Consider the following 13647-nt stretch of genomic DNA (forward strand, 5'->3'; position numbering starts at 1 on the left):
ATTACTCATGGACTGAATATGTGCTGAGTTAAAACTGGTAGGGGCTTTGAGGCCATCTAGACCTGGAACCAATTATACCTAGAAAAATGGGTCTCATAGCAGTTCATGGACTTATCCAAAGTCATAGCTGGTTAATCCAGAACATTCAGCTAGAGCTCAGTATGTCTAATAGAGTTGTGATCACAACATCAAACTGCCTCCAGCTCTAGAGAAGGGTTTCTTAACTTCAGCATTACTGACATTGAGTTAGATAATTCTTTATTGTGAGGACTATGCTGCACATTGAGGATGTTCCTGTACCCTCTGGATGTCAGTAGCAAACCACACCAGCTGTGACAACCAAAAATGTTTCCAGATGTTGCCGGTTACTCCTCTCAAACAGCTGGAGGACATGGATAAACCCATCAAGTTGCAATATTCCACCTCTGCAGAGCCAGGATATGGATGCCAAGAACCCCCATCCCAACAAGATCTGTCTGGGTCAGCCCTTCTTCTGTATGGCTCACAGAGGGGCTGAAGTGGCAGGCAGGGAGGGGCTGGGAGGAGGTGTCGGGAAGCTGGAGTGGTGACTGCTGACAGGGCTCAGGGACTGGGATCACTTGCTGCAGCTAAGGCTTCTGACTAACATGGAGGCAAAAGTTTAAGCTTCAGGAGGATGACACTAGGAGAGCACAGCAGACCTTCCTGTGACGACGAACGTGAAGCCCTGGTGAGGGATCAGCACCACAAACAGCTCCGTGGGTGGGTCTCAGACTACAGAATGACCTGAAGGAGTCTCTTCAAGGAGAGGAAGTTTGGATCTCATTGCCCTTTCCCCTGCTAGTCCCCTCTACCAGGAATCATCTGCTCTTTAAGAACAAAGTTTGATTGTCCTTACCAATACCACTACATTATGAGTTCACTATAAATATTCTAAAGTTACAATAAAGCAAGTTCAAAAGTTCCCTTGCCCAGTGTTAATAGAGATAGAAAATTGCTGACTTCAGGGTTGGATGGAAGACACTGGCCTCGAAGTTGTGCTGTTTCCCCAATGCCTCCCCAAGGCAAAGCTTAAGCATCAACTCCTTTATGCAGAATTCCGGAAACTGGCCAATCCCTCATCTACCCTGTCCCTACCCTATCTTATACATACTTCACACCATCACAGCATCTGCATTGTTTACACATCTCCCCTGTTATACTGGAGACCCCCTAAAGATCAGGTCATATATCCCCAGTTAATAACATGGTGTCTGACATAAATTAGGTATTAATAAATGCTGTTGAGTTAATGAATAAATGATTCAGAGGAGCTACGATGATCAATAATGGTAACAAAGTTTTATCATTTTATAATCCCACAAACAGTGGATAAATGTGCCTCTTTCTCCACAGCCTCTCCAACACTTGCTGTTTTCTGTTTGTTTGATAGTGGCCATTCTAGTGGATGCGAGATGATATCTCATTGTGTTTTGATTTGGATTTGCCTAATAGTCAGTGAAGTTGAGCATCTTCTCATGTGTGTTTTAGCTATTTGTATTTCCTCTTCTGAAAAGTGTCTGTTCACATCTTTTGCTCATTTTATAATTGGGTTGTTTGACATTTTGTTGTTGAATTGAAGAATCTCTTTATGTATTCTGGAGACTAAGCCCTTATCTGATATGTGGTTTCCAAATATTGTCTCCCATTGCATAGGCTGCCTTTTTACTTTCTTGACAAAGTTTGTTGATGCACAAAAGTGTTTAATTTTGAGGGGATTCCATTTATCAATTTCTTTTCTCAATGCTCATGCTTTGGGTGTAAGGTCTAGGAAACCCCCTCCTATTACAAGATTTATAAGATATTTCCCACATTTTCTTCTCACAGTTTTATGGTCTTAACACTAATATTTAGGTCTTTGATCCATTTTGAGTTAATTTTTGTATAATTTGTGAGATATAGATCCTTTCTCAAGTTCTCTGTTTCTTTATTGACCCTCTGTTGAGATTTTTGATTATTTCCTCCATTAATCTTTCTCCTCTTTTACCCTTCTCTTCTCCTTCCAGACAGGCCCGCATCTCAAGAGAAAAGAGTTGCCAGCATCAATTTTCACTGAGGGTAAGACCCAGTAGGTTGTCAGACTTTCCTATGAAGCCTCTACACTCTGTGATTTTCCTATCCTACCAAGAACATGACACTTCTCTACCCATGGCTTCCCACTAGCTTAAAGTTGTAGTTTCAGAATATTTCTTGAAAATCATGATTATGAAAACATGGCACATTTGGAATTCAACTTTAACAAATAATCAGAGGAAATTTTAAGGCCTTAAATTATTTTTCCAATAAAATAAATCCATAATAATGTCAGGAGTCCAAAATCAAGATGACTACAGAGTAGGTTCCTTCTGGAAATATTTCCATGTCTCTCCTGGATTCTGGTGTCTTCCAGCAGACCTGGTCATTCCTTGTACTGTGGACCCCACCACCCCACCTCTGCTTCCTTCTTCTCCTGGCCTCTTCCTGCATCACTGCATCTATTTCTTCATACCATAGTCCCCTCTGTGTCTGCCTTTTCTCCCTCCATAAGTACACTCTTGATATTGGATTGAAGGCTCACCCTGATGATCATTTGATCCAGATATCCTCAATTCATTCACTTCCTTTGTCAAAATTAAGGTGATGTTAAGTGGTCCTGGGTGGACATAAAATTTGAGGGACATGATTTAACCCACTATAACATAAAATGGGATGGAACACAATAATAAAGACTGAAGTATTGGATAATGCTGCCATGGATAAACCTGGAAAAATTATAAGTGAGAGTAGATAGATAACAAAATAAAAGACCACATGTTATGTTACTCCACCCATATGAAATGTTCAGAACCCAGAAATCCATGAAGACAGGAAGTAGACTAGAGGTTGCTTCATGGGTAGGGAATACAGGATGGAGGGGGTGGTAGCTAAAAGAATTCAGATTTCTTTTTAAGATAAAAACAATTTACTAACATTCATTTTGATGATATTTGCAAATATCTGAAGTTGTAAAAAAAATCCAGTGATTTGTACACTTTAACTCAGTACACTCTATAGTTTATGAATTTTATCTTAGTAAACCTTTCAAGGAACATATAAATTAAATAAAATAGGAAGCTTACGGAGGCTTAATCCATTCTGGGGTATATGTAATGGTGAAAATTCACGACTAGACTGCTGACCTCACTGTCCCCTGGAGGCCTGACCCCAGGAGCACTTGCTCAGGAGCACCTTCTCCTCCTCCTCTTCTGGAGCTGACTCTGATGCTGCTCGCCAGGGCACATGGGCTGACCTTGCCCACCTAGGGAGTGAGCCTATACAGAAGAGTTTATTGTCATCTTAAAGATGAGGAATCTAAAGCTGGGGAGTCAAAGTCTGGGCCCCAATTCCTTGGACAGCTGGTGGCAGAGCCAGAAGTGAGCCCAGCATCTTCCTCAGGGACACACTTACTCTGTGCTCCAGGTGATGGTTTGCCCAAGATTAGAGGAGGTGGGAAGGGACATGGTCACTCCAGAACCAGAGGTGGCAGGGCAGAGAAGAGGCCAAGGCCAAGGATCGATTGCCAGATCCCAACTCCTCTAAGCACAAGTTCATCTTTTCCACTGGAATGGGGTTGTGAAGGGTAGGAAGGGCTCCATTCAGGGGCACCTGCACATTAGGACCCTTGACAAAGATGGGGCCAGCCCTAATTCACTCTTCTCCAGACCTGAGGTTTTCCCAGATATCTAGATGTAGACAGATGGACTGTCCAGTGTGAGGACACAGCCTGGCCTGCAGAGGATTGGAGTTGTGTCCTTACTGAGCAGAGGGTGCACGATAGGCCCTTGATTCTCATGATCCCAGCCAAGAAGAACCTTCCGGGGCTCTCTGGACCTGCTCTGTGCGTGAAGGTGGAACCTGTACAGCAGAGATGTGATGAATTTGGGCCCTGCCTTCAAGAAGCTTCTGGGGTACAGAAGGAAGCGGGTCTTGCAAGTGGACAGCAGTGAAGACCCAAGGAGGTGGCCTCTAGCTGGGACAGCATTGGCTTGGCAGAGGTAGTCTGCCCTTTAAGACCCAGTGGATGGGCCCTTCACAGCCTTGGCCCAGGCACCTGGGCACCAATGCCATCCCTAACTCCATCCTAGGGTATGGCTGCAAACATTTGTTTCATGAATGATGGAACTCAACTCGTTAAGCCAAACCAGGATGCAGGCCTCTTTCCAAAAGGGAGCTGAGGACCTGAGGCCAGGGCTGCTCCATGAATGGCTGAAGCGCCTGGAGGTAGGTTTGGGGGGGGTGACCAAGCAGAGGGAAGCAGTGGGGACAGATTATAAGCAGGGAGCCCTCAGCTCTTGCCCCAACATGATCATGTCTGAGCTTTGCAAATACAATTGCATATATTACCAGGACACATTGGAGTTTTGTGGGCACCCAATTTTTTACAATTTTGGAGATACCATTTTAATAAAAACAAAATTGCATGTACAAAATGCCTTCAGCCCCTTGCAATGTGCTCCCCTGAAATTGAAGCTTTGTGTCCTCCATGGTCAATATCTCCCCACATGAGGCTGCAACATCTTCCCATGGACTCCTGGGCCTAGCCCAGCACACCTGTCAGGCATGCCCTTCCTACCATACATGTCCCACCACCTAGACAATTCCTGGTGATTCACTGGCATCACATCCTGCAGGAAGCCTGCCTTGATTTGTTCCTTGTCCTCACCTCTGTGCCATCATTTCCTATGTCGTCATGCTGATCTCTACCACCTTCTCAGCTCTAAGCTCCAAGAGGGCACAGAGGGTGCCTGACAAGGTCTTCCCAGGTAACTGGCACCCAGGGGGCACTCTGTGCATGTTGAATGACTGTGTCAACAGGAGATAGAGGAAATTTCACAGGTTAGCAGTCAGTCCCAGCACCACCTTGAGCAGGGGTCAGGGAGCTGGTCACTGCACACCTGAGCCCCAGGTTGAGGATTCAGTGACATTAGGGCTGGGAGCCTCCACTGGGCCCCAACCTTTCCTGAACAGCTCCTTTGACAAGTCATCAGCTCTGAGCCTTCCAGCCAGCATGCCCATCCTGGGAGGGGGCAGACGGCAGCCATAGCACCCACACTGGGCAAAAGAGGACACTGATGCAGGCTGATGCTGAGACCCTAGTCTGGGTGGGGGTGACAGTGTGCCCACTCAGCTCCTCCAGCTGGAAGAGACCTTTGCTCTGAGAAAACATCCCGTGGTTCCTGTCCCTGACCTCACCAGCCACCAGGGCAGAGTCACCCCAGCCATCCCCAGCGTGGAGGGGCTGTCCCTATGCCCCAGTGGGAAAGGTTCTGGGTTCTGACCTGTGTGACCCTGAGCAGTCACTTGACCTGTTTTCTTCTCTGGAGAGTGGGGCTGACTTGTGAGCGTTCCCTGGGAGAAGGGCCCCCACGGGGCTCTCAGCACAGATAGGGGCTTTCCTCACACAGCTAACAGCCTGACTCAAAGTTACTGATATTTGGCATAAGCCCCAAACTTCAAATTCTCCTTTCAAAGTTGAGAACCTTTGTTCACTGGAGGCTGTCAGGTCCCATCTGGTGGCACCAGTCACTGAGGGCTTGGAGTCACGGTCTGAGCGCCTGTCCCTAACCCTCCTGCTGCTTCATGATGCTGCCCCTAAGTGCATCTCACAGTAACTGCAGCTCCCGGAGAACACCCCACCCTGGTGTGACAGTGACTCAGCCCTGGGCGCAGGTGCCGCCTGTACCGTGAGGCCATCAAGGCAGACACACCTGAGCTGGTGGAGCACCTGGGGCCCACCTTCCAGAGGTGACTTGTCCCATATCAGCATCTTCCTGTGCACGTGCTGTGCCTTCACCACCACCTCCCAGGGCCTGGACCTGCAGTTACAAAGGTGAGCTTCCCTCCCCACCTGCACCCCTGCCACGGCACGGTGGGGACTTTGCAGCCACAAGCTGTGTGCCTTGGGAATGTCACTTACCCTCTAGCCTCGGTTTGCTCTTCTGAAAAGTGGAGTGGCAGGAAGACCAACCTCATAAACTTACTGTAAGGACTAAACAGGATGAGCCATGGGAAGTTGTTCCCATACCTGAACACGGGAAGGGTGCTGGAGGGCGGTGGGGGTATTTTGCAGTGTTTTCCTCCTCCCCATGAAGAAGCTTCACCTGCAGCCCTCACAGGTCCCCTAACTTTGCCTTCCCTTTTGTGAAGGATGTTTGAGACTCCACCCAGGGAGCCCTTGTGCTCGTGTCTGTCGCAAGGAGCCCAGGAGGCCGGCAGAAGGGCCCTGGGCCAAATCCGATACCCGGGAAGGTGTGAATTAGGACTTGCTCATTAAAAGTAGAAAAAGAATTATACGTGGCATCTATCACAGGCCAGCCTTTGAGGCCCCCGCTCGATTCAATGAGCAAAGCAGACAACCCCCCGCCCCCCCCGAGATTTCCACTGTAGTCAGGGAGTCGGGCAGTGACAGTGGGCACCAGCAGCAGGTGGCGCACCCAGCAGGGCAGCCGGGACCCCTCGGGTACCCCACAGAGAAATGAACCCATAGCCTCAAAGGGTGGCGGACACCAGGACCAACTAAAAAAGTGAGTGAATTTTGGGCCAAAGAGTGGGGCTACTGTTACCACAGATCCCAGTGAGGAGTGGGGGGTGGGCAGCGCCTGGACCCCCCATCCTATGATCCCAGCTAGGGGGCCATAGTGGGGTGGTACCTTTCCCTTGCAGGAGGAAAGGAGTCCGAGAGAGCTGTGGATGGGTCTGCGTGCCCTGAGGGGTTCCTTCAGGAGGGAGAGCTCCTGCACAGCCTGGGGGTGCAGAGACTCTAGGGGGCCAGGCCAGGGAGTAGCTGCTCAGCCAGGTCCCCAGACACCCTGTCCTCACCCTCATCAGTTCAGCCCTTGCCTCCTGCTGCCATCGCGCCTGGGAGGGGGCCATTAGCCGTGACCTCTAGATCCTGGAAGGCTGTCCCTTGACCACTTAGTACATTCAGGGTGCTGCTTGCAGCCACCAGAGCAAGGGCTGGGGGGAACACGGCTCGTGAAAATGTGGGGTAAAAGGGCCCAGTGAACACAGGCATTTTGTGATTTGCCAAAAGCCAGCCCATGGAGGTGACTAGCAGGGACACTGGGTCCATGGGGCTCGGAGGGGAACTCGGTAAGAGGTGGCTGAGAGCCCCACATGTCCATAGTGGGAGATCCAGGTGGGGCTATGGGTCTGAGAGTGAGGAGACTTCAGGCGGGGGCCTTGGGTAGGCCCCAGAGGGCTTGGGCTCCTCATCTTTCACCTGATGCCACTGGTTGTCCCCCAGGCCACCATTCCCCACCTGTGAATGATCTTCTCAGAGCTGATCTCCATGGAAACAGCTCCCCTGGACTCTCAGAAAGTGTGGGGGGCCATGAAGGAGGTGTCAGGACCCTGAGAGCTTCTGCACTACACACACACACACACACACACACACACTCGATGCCACAGGCTGTCACCCAGGGCATCATTCCCTACCTGGGACATTCTTAACAGACCTTGTGATGCTGGACACAGTTCTCCAGGGTCATCTACATGTGAGGGGGCCTGGGGACCAGAGACCCTGTGGCTTGGGGCAGAGAGTCCCTTTCTGAGCCCCAAGTTCCCAGCACTGGGCACAGCTCATCTATAGGACCTCACCACACGCCTGGGATCTTGAGGTGTCATGTCAACCTTCCAGACAAGGAAGAAGAGGGTGGGCAAAAACCACAGCCCACATCCCCTTCCTGCATCTCCTCTGACTTCACAGTTGCATAAGGCAGTGGCTGAGCTGGGCAAGGCCTCTCCCTCAGGCAGGTCTCTTAGCCCGGCCCAGGCCCTCCCTATTCTGGCCAGAACCCAGCCACAGTCCAAAGCCTGGTATGGTGCTGTCCTGCCCCCTAGTGGGCACATCCAGCAGTGCAGAATGAGAAGCTGGTAATGGCCTAGAGGCCTCTCTAATGGACACTGACTGCCACCTTTTAGAGGACACTGATCAACATTGAAGGGAGGAAGATGGTGAGCACCAGCGGCTCTCACGGTGGGAGGGGAGGGAAGTCAGTGACCCACCTTCTCAGGACACACCTTGCACTACAACCCTTCCTCCTCAGTTCCTGGGGAGAATTCCATGTGCAGGGCCTGTCCCAGGTGAGAGTGAGGTGGGGTGGAGGGGATTGAGATCAAATTCGAGTTGCTGGAAGAGATGTGATTGTACCCAGCTCTGAGAACAGTTAGATGACTGGGTTGGATTAGAGTGGGGAGAGGCTGCACCAGGAGCCCAGACACAGATTCAGGTCCCTAGACTGCCCAGCACCCCCTGCCTGTCATCCTCAGCATCTTGTCATCTCCCTGTCCCAGGAACATGGAGTCATGACCCCGAACAAACTGTTCCCATCAACCTGCAGGAATCTCAACATTGTGCCAGAGGAGCAATTGGAGGCCTTGTCCACGTCCCAGGAGGGCGACAGCAAGGCAAAGAGGTAAGTCCAGAACAGGAATCGGTAACAGCAAGGGCACCCTCTTCCTGTGGCTGGGCCAGAGTCCCCGCCACCATGGCCCCTTGTTCATCATCAGACTTGTTGCCTGGGGGCAGCTGAGGAACCCGTACTCCAACATGTGGGTTGACTCTGGGAGGACATCTGGTGTGAGGGCTCTGGTCACAGCACAGTGGCCACCCTGTCATGTAGCAGCCACTGCCTTGGGACCTGGGTCCTCTCCTTCCATTAGCCAACAGCACCTTTAAGACCTGAAAGAACCAGGCTAGGATAAAATGCTCCTGGGGGCACAGGCCTACAGTGGGAAAGGTTTGGTTGCTTGGGGGCTCAGCCCAGTCCCTGGGAGTCAGACAGCCTGTGGAGGATTTCCACTCCATACCTGTCCAACCTGTGGCAGGGGCAAGTTGCCTCATCTCTCTGGGCTTCAGCTTCCATCTTTGGAAAATGGGGTGATGCTGAATGATCTCTCAGACACCTGGAGCACATGGGGTTTTGCTGAATGACCATTTGCTGGATGCCCAATGTACAAACTATAGTGGAGGCACTGGGAGGTTTGGCCAGGTCACCACACTGTAAGCCTCCCATCCAGCCATCAGACCCCTAATGCAGCATTAAGTACCAGGTTCAGCTGCCTCCCTGCCTCCCCCCCCCCACCGCCCCGGCTCAATGAATAGCTCCAGTCTGGCTTGCTGGAGATGCAGCCAACGAGCTCAGCACTCACATTACTGAGTCTTTCAGCAACAATGCGGAAGAGATTAATGTGCCAAGAAAAGAAGGTAACTTTATGTTCCTTTTCCCTGCAGCCCTTCTCTGATCCTTCCATTCTTAGTGCCTGTGCTCTATCATATGCCAATAGCAGATATTGGCCAATAGCACCTAGGTTCAGAATAAAGCTTCTAGAAGCCCCATGGACTTGGACATATGGTCTTTGGCTTCAGCAGAAGCCCCCCACAGTTCAGGGAGTTGCCCACCCTGTAATACCTGAAGGCCTCAGGCCTCAGCTCAACCTCTAGTGGCAACTTCTCCTCCTGGATCTCTCTCTATTGTGTCTATTGCAGTCCCTCCCAGACACAGGTGCTCTTTCTTATGACGCTGCAACCACAACTTCTCACTGGCCCTCTACAATGAGCAGGGGGTGACTGCGGCTCCTGCACCATCCACCTGGACATGAAAAACAGCCGCAGTTAGAAGAGCATCCAGGGATCCTGGTGGGTAAGGCTTCTCTTTAGTGCCCCATTCAGGCCTCTCTGGTTACTGAGCCTTCCTGAACAAGTACTTTTAAGCGTAGTTAGGTCTGGGCCTCCAACCTGAACGCAACCTCCCCAGGACCAAGCAGACAGCTGCCATAGCATTTTCTGTACAAGGAGAATGAAGGAGGCCTCTTCCTGACTGGCTGATGCTCAGGCACCCATGCTTGGCTGGGGGTGGACCATGTGCCCCCTAAGCTCCCTTGAGCTCTGGGACACGGAAGCTCTCAGAGGACAGCCTGGTTCGCATCCCTTGCTCATCTGCCAACCTGCAATGACCCCGAGTCTTTTCCCGGCCTTCCCAGCCCTGAGCAGATGGCCTGGTGCAGATGCCCTCTCCAGACTGCTCTGCTGACCATCCAGGTTCCCGAGCATCTCCCTCACCCGTGGGGTAGCCCATGGCCCTGCCCACCACGGAAGATCCCGGCTGCCTTGGTCCTTCCTGTCACTCACCCATCATCTCAAGGCTGAGGTTGGAAGTCACTTTTATGGGTCCTGGAGCAGTGCACTGTACTGGGAGTCAGACAGACCTTGATTCAAACCCACAGCTGGGCCTTGAATGGTCCTGTTCAGGCAAGGTAAAATGGTCACTTCTCAGAGCCGCAGTTTCCTTGAATGAAAGTGGGATCTGGGGCTCCGTCCCCATCAGAATTTTAGGGGATCTGAGCAGGGGACATGAAGGCACCTAAAGAGCTCGAACCTTTTTAGATCTGCCTAGTCCAGGTAGCATTCAATGCAGAAGGAGGCCTTGGTGACCACAAGAAGTAAGAGAAAGGGGTGAGAGCAGAGCTCCTGGGTCCCACCTTCCTGGCTGTGACCTTGGTTCCGGTGCTGCACGCTCACCTAAAAAATGTAAAACCACTGAGTACACAGGAGGGGTTCCTTAACAGCAGTCATTGGCCCCAGCACGCATTCGTCCTGGCACTTGGGCCCTTCTCTCTTGGTCTCCCTGGTTCATCTTATACCAATGAAAGCCTCTGGACCCAGTGGAACTTGGCTTCTGAGGGGATGTCAGGAAGGAGGGGAAAGGGGATAGAAGAGGGCAGGGAGTCTACCCAGCCTTCTCTTCTACTGGACTCAGGGGCTGCTGCCGGCCTCTAGATCATCCTAACCATCACCATCTGCCCGGCTGGGCTCTGGGTGGCATCTGGGGACCTCGGCAAGGGGAGGGGGTGAGATAGTTCAGTGTTCTGGCATCTCCAAGCTTTGCATCTCCAGCAGACTAAGCTCTAGCTGGGTCTTGCCTGGCTGAGTTTGGGGTGGGCCCAACCTTCATTGGGTTGCACATTGGGTGCAACTCATTGTGTGCACAGAGCAGGAAGTGGTGGGGACAAAGGTATTGCATCTGACAGTTCCTGCAGCAGAGCTGATGGGTCTGTGGGTCTTCAGGTGCCCATTATGGGGGTTCGTGTGCAAGCGCTTCCCAGGGAGCCCGCCCCTCCCACTTGCAGGTTGGCCTGATGGGTACATCCTAAGAGACAGGAGGGCGTGCCAGGGTGGTACCTAAGGCGAGATCTGGGGCTCCATCAGGGCGGGGTCAGGGCAGGGGCTGAGGGCGGAGAGGGGCAGGGCTTAGTATCTCCCTACCCACCGCGTGCAAGCACAGCATCCAGCTTGAAGTCAACAGAGATTCAAGACCCCCAGCAGCCTGGAGCGACCCAGACCCTGGGAGCGGTGCTGCCTGCAGAGGAGGCAATTAGGGGCTGTGCACCCTGGGCCAGGCCGGGACAGAGTCCGAGCCTTGAACCCAGCAGCCAGTCGCCACCCTGAGCTGTGCACATCCAGGGCAGACAATCGCTGAGAGCCCTGGGTCCTGCTCTGGGACTGGTGAAGAGTCACCCAGGTTGAGGATGATGGTGGGTTCCAGGTGGTACCCCACTCAGGCCCTCTTCCTCATCATGAGCGATAGGAATGCCACATGCCCCCGGCCCTCACCCCATCCTTATGGAGAAGGTGAGCAGCCAGTTCTCTCTGGGCAGGCCCTTACTCAGCTCCATGGCTAGCCCCTCAGTATAAAACTAGAAACTGAAATCCAGAGAAAATTAGAAATTGACCCAAGGTCTAGGGACAGAGACCAGAGGGCAAGTTAGGGTTAGGGCCTCCTAGGCCAGAGAACACCACCTTGCTGTGGGATTTGCTTTAGCATTGAGATTCTGGAGAACCCTGCTATCTCCACCCCAAACTTGGCCATTGGCCAGGCCACTATCCTCAGCCACCAGCAGCCATTCTTCTCCCAAGCCAGCACCGCATGTTGACCTGTCTTCCTGACAGTCAGAATGTGGTCATGATGGGGGCATGAGGAGCTGGAGAAGACCAGCTGGGCCACCCAGGAGGGGCCGGGTCTCTGCTCTTTCTTCTTCTTGAATGCTGAAGAGGCAGCGAGCTGGGCTCAGGGGTAGGGGTGGTGTGTCTTCTTGGAAATGATCAGAATCTGTGGAGAATCAGCATAGCCTTTTCCCTCAACTCCAGTACCTGTGGTCACTCATTCACTAGTCATCTCTGTGGCCCATGGTGTCGAGGAGCTGGAATTGCCCCACCACCATCACGACTGGATGTCCCATCCCATATGGGCTCCTGTCCAGCCCTTGGGTTAGGGGCTATGGGTCACCCCCAGGACAGATCATGCTGCCCAGAAGGAGATTTTGATATGCTGAGGGCGTGAAATCACAGCTGTGGTGGGGATGGGCTGGCTCTCTCATGGCCCCAGGGAAGTATTGTGACGTTGTCTGAGAAGTCAGGGATCCTGGCTCATATGAGACAACCTCTGTCTCAGCCTTCCCTTGGGCCTGAGTCTTTGCTGCTATATGTCAGGAGGGTTCAAACTCTAATTTGGGTGCCAGGAACAGAAAGAGGCTGGGATGCCCTGTCTTTTCATGTTTTGCCTTCTGGATTTGAACAAAGACCTAGAAAGTCAGAAATCAGCTGGCTGGCTCCGGTCCCCCACACAGCCCCAGTTCAGGACAACCTTACCCTCTACTGAGTGCAGCCCTCTGGCAGGTACCCAGAGCTCCCAGCAGGTCTCCCAGAGGTTCCCCACCTGGTTTTCCCCCTTCAGTGTCTGATGAGCTGCTGGGGGCCATGTGTGTGACAGGCACCATATCAGTTCCAGCTCCCCACGCACTTCCATCTGTCCGGCCCCCTATCGGGCTGCTGTGTTTCTTCTTCCTCTTCTCCCCATGGTCACCATGTGGGAGAGGTGTGGATGTGGTCCCCTCTGAGCAGAGAAGCCCCCACAGGCTGACGGCTGAGGATGTGGCACAGCCAGGAGGCAGATCCCGCAGGAGAGGCAGAGCTCTGGGGACTGGTGGGCCTGGGGAGAAACCCTGGCACGACTGTGCACCCACTGGATGCTTTTCCTCCTTTGTTGGGCTGGTTGCAGGTTCCAGAGTTCATTTCATCCTGATGGAAAAAGGCATCCCTCCCCAACAACTATTTCCAGCCTCCTAGTAGGATATATGTTGGCTACCGGAGAAGCAGCACAAGGAGGAGAGGAAGAAGAGAAACATGGAGTCCTGGGACACAAGGACTAACCTGAGACAGAGTTGCGGGGTGGGGGTTTAGAAGCCAAGGATCTGGGACCCACCTCATCCCATCCCAGCTGTTCTGTGTTGGGACAGCCTGGTTGTTAGTTGTCCATTCGTTCATTCATTTTTTTTTTTTTATTAATTAACGGAAAAAAAAAAGAAATTAACCCAACATTTAGAAATCATACCATTCTACATATGCACTCAGTAATTCTTAACATCATCACATAGATGCATGATCATCGTTTCTTAGTACATTTGCATCGGTTTAGAAGAACTAGCGACACACCAGACAAAGATATAGAATGTTAATATAGAGAAAAGAAATAAAAGTAATAATAATAGTGAAAAAAAACAAAAACAAAAAACAAAAACGAACAAACAAACAAACTAAACCTATAGCTCAGA

This window comes from Tamandua tetradactyla, chromosome 2 (assembly GCF_023851605.1).
Source record: "Tamandua tetradactyla isolate mTamTet1 chromosome 2, mTamTet1.pri, whole genome shotgun sequence".
NCBI lineage: Eukaryota > Metazoa > Chordata > Mammalia > Pilosa > Myrmecophagidae > Tamandua > Tamandua tetradactyla.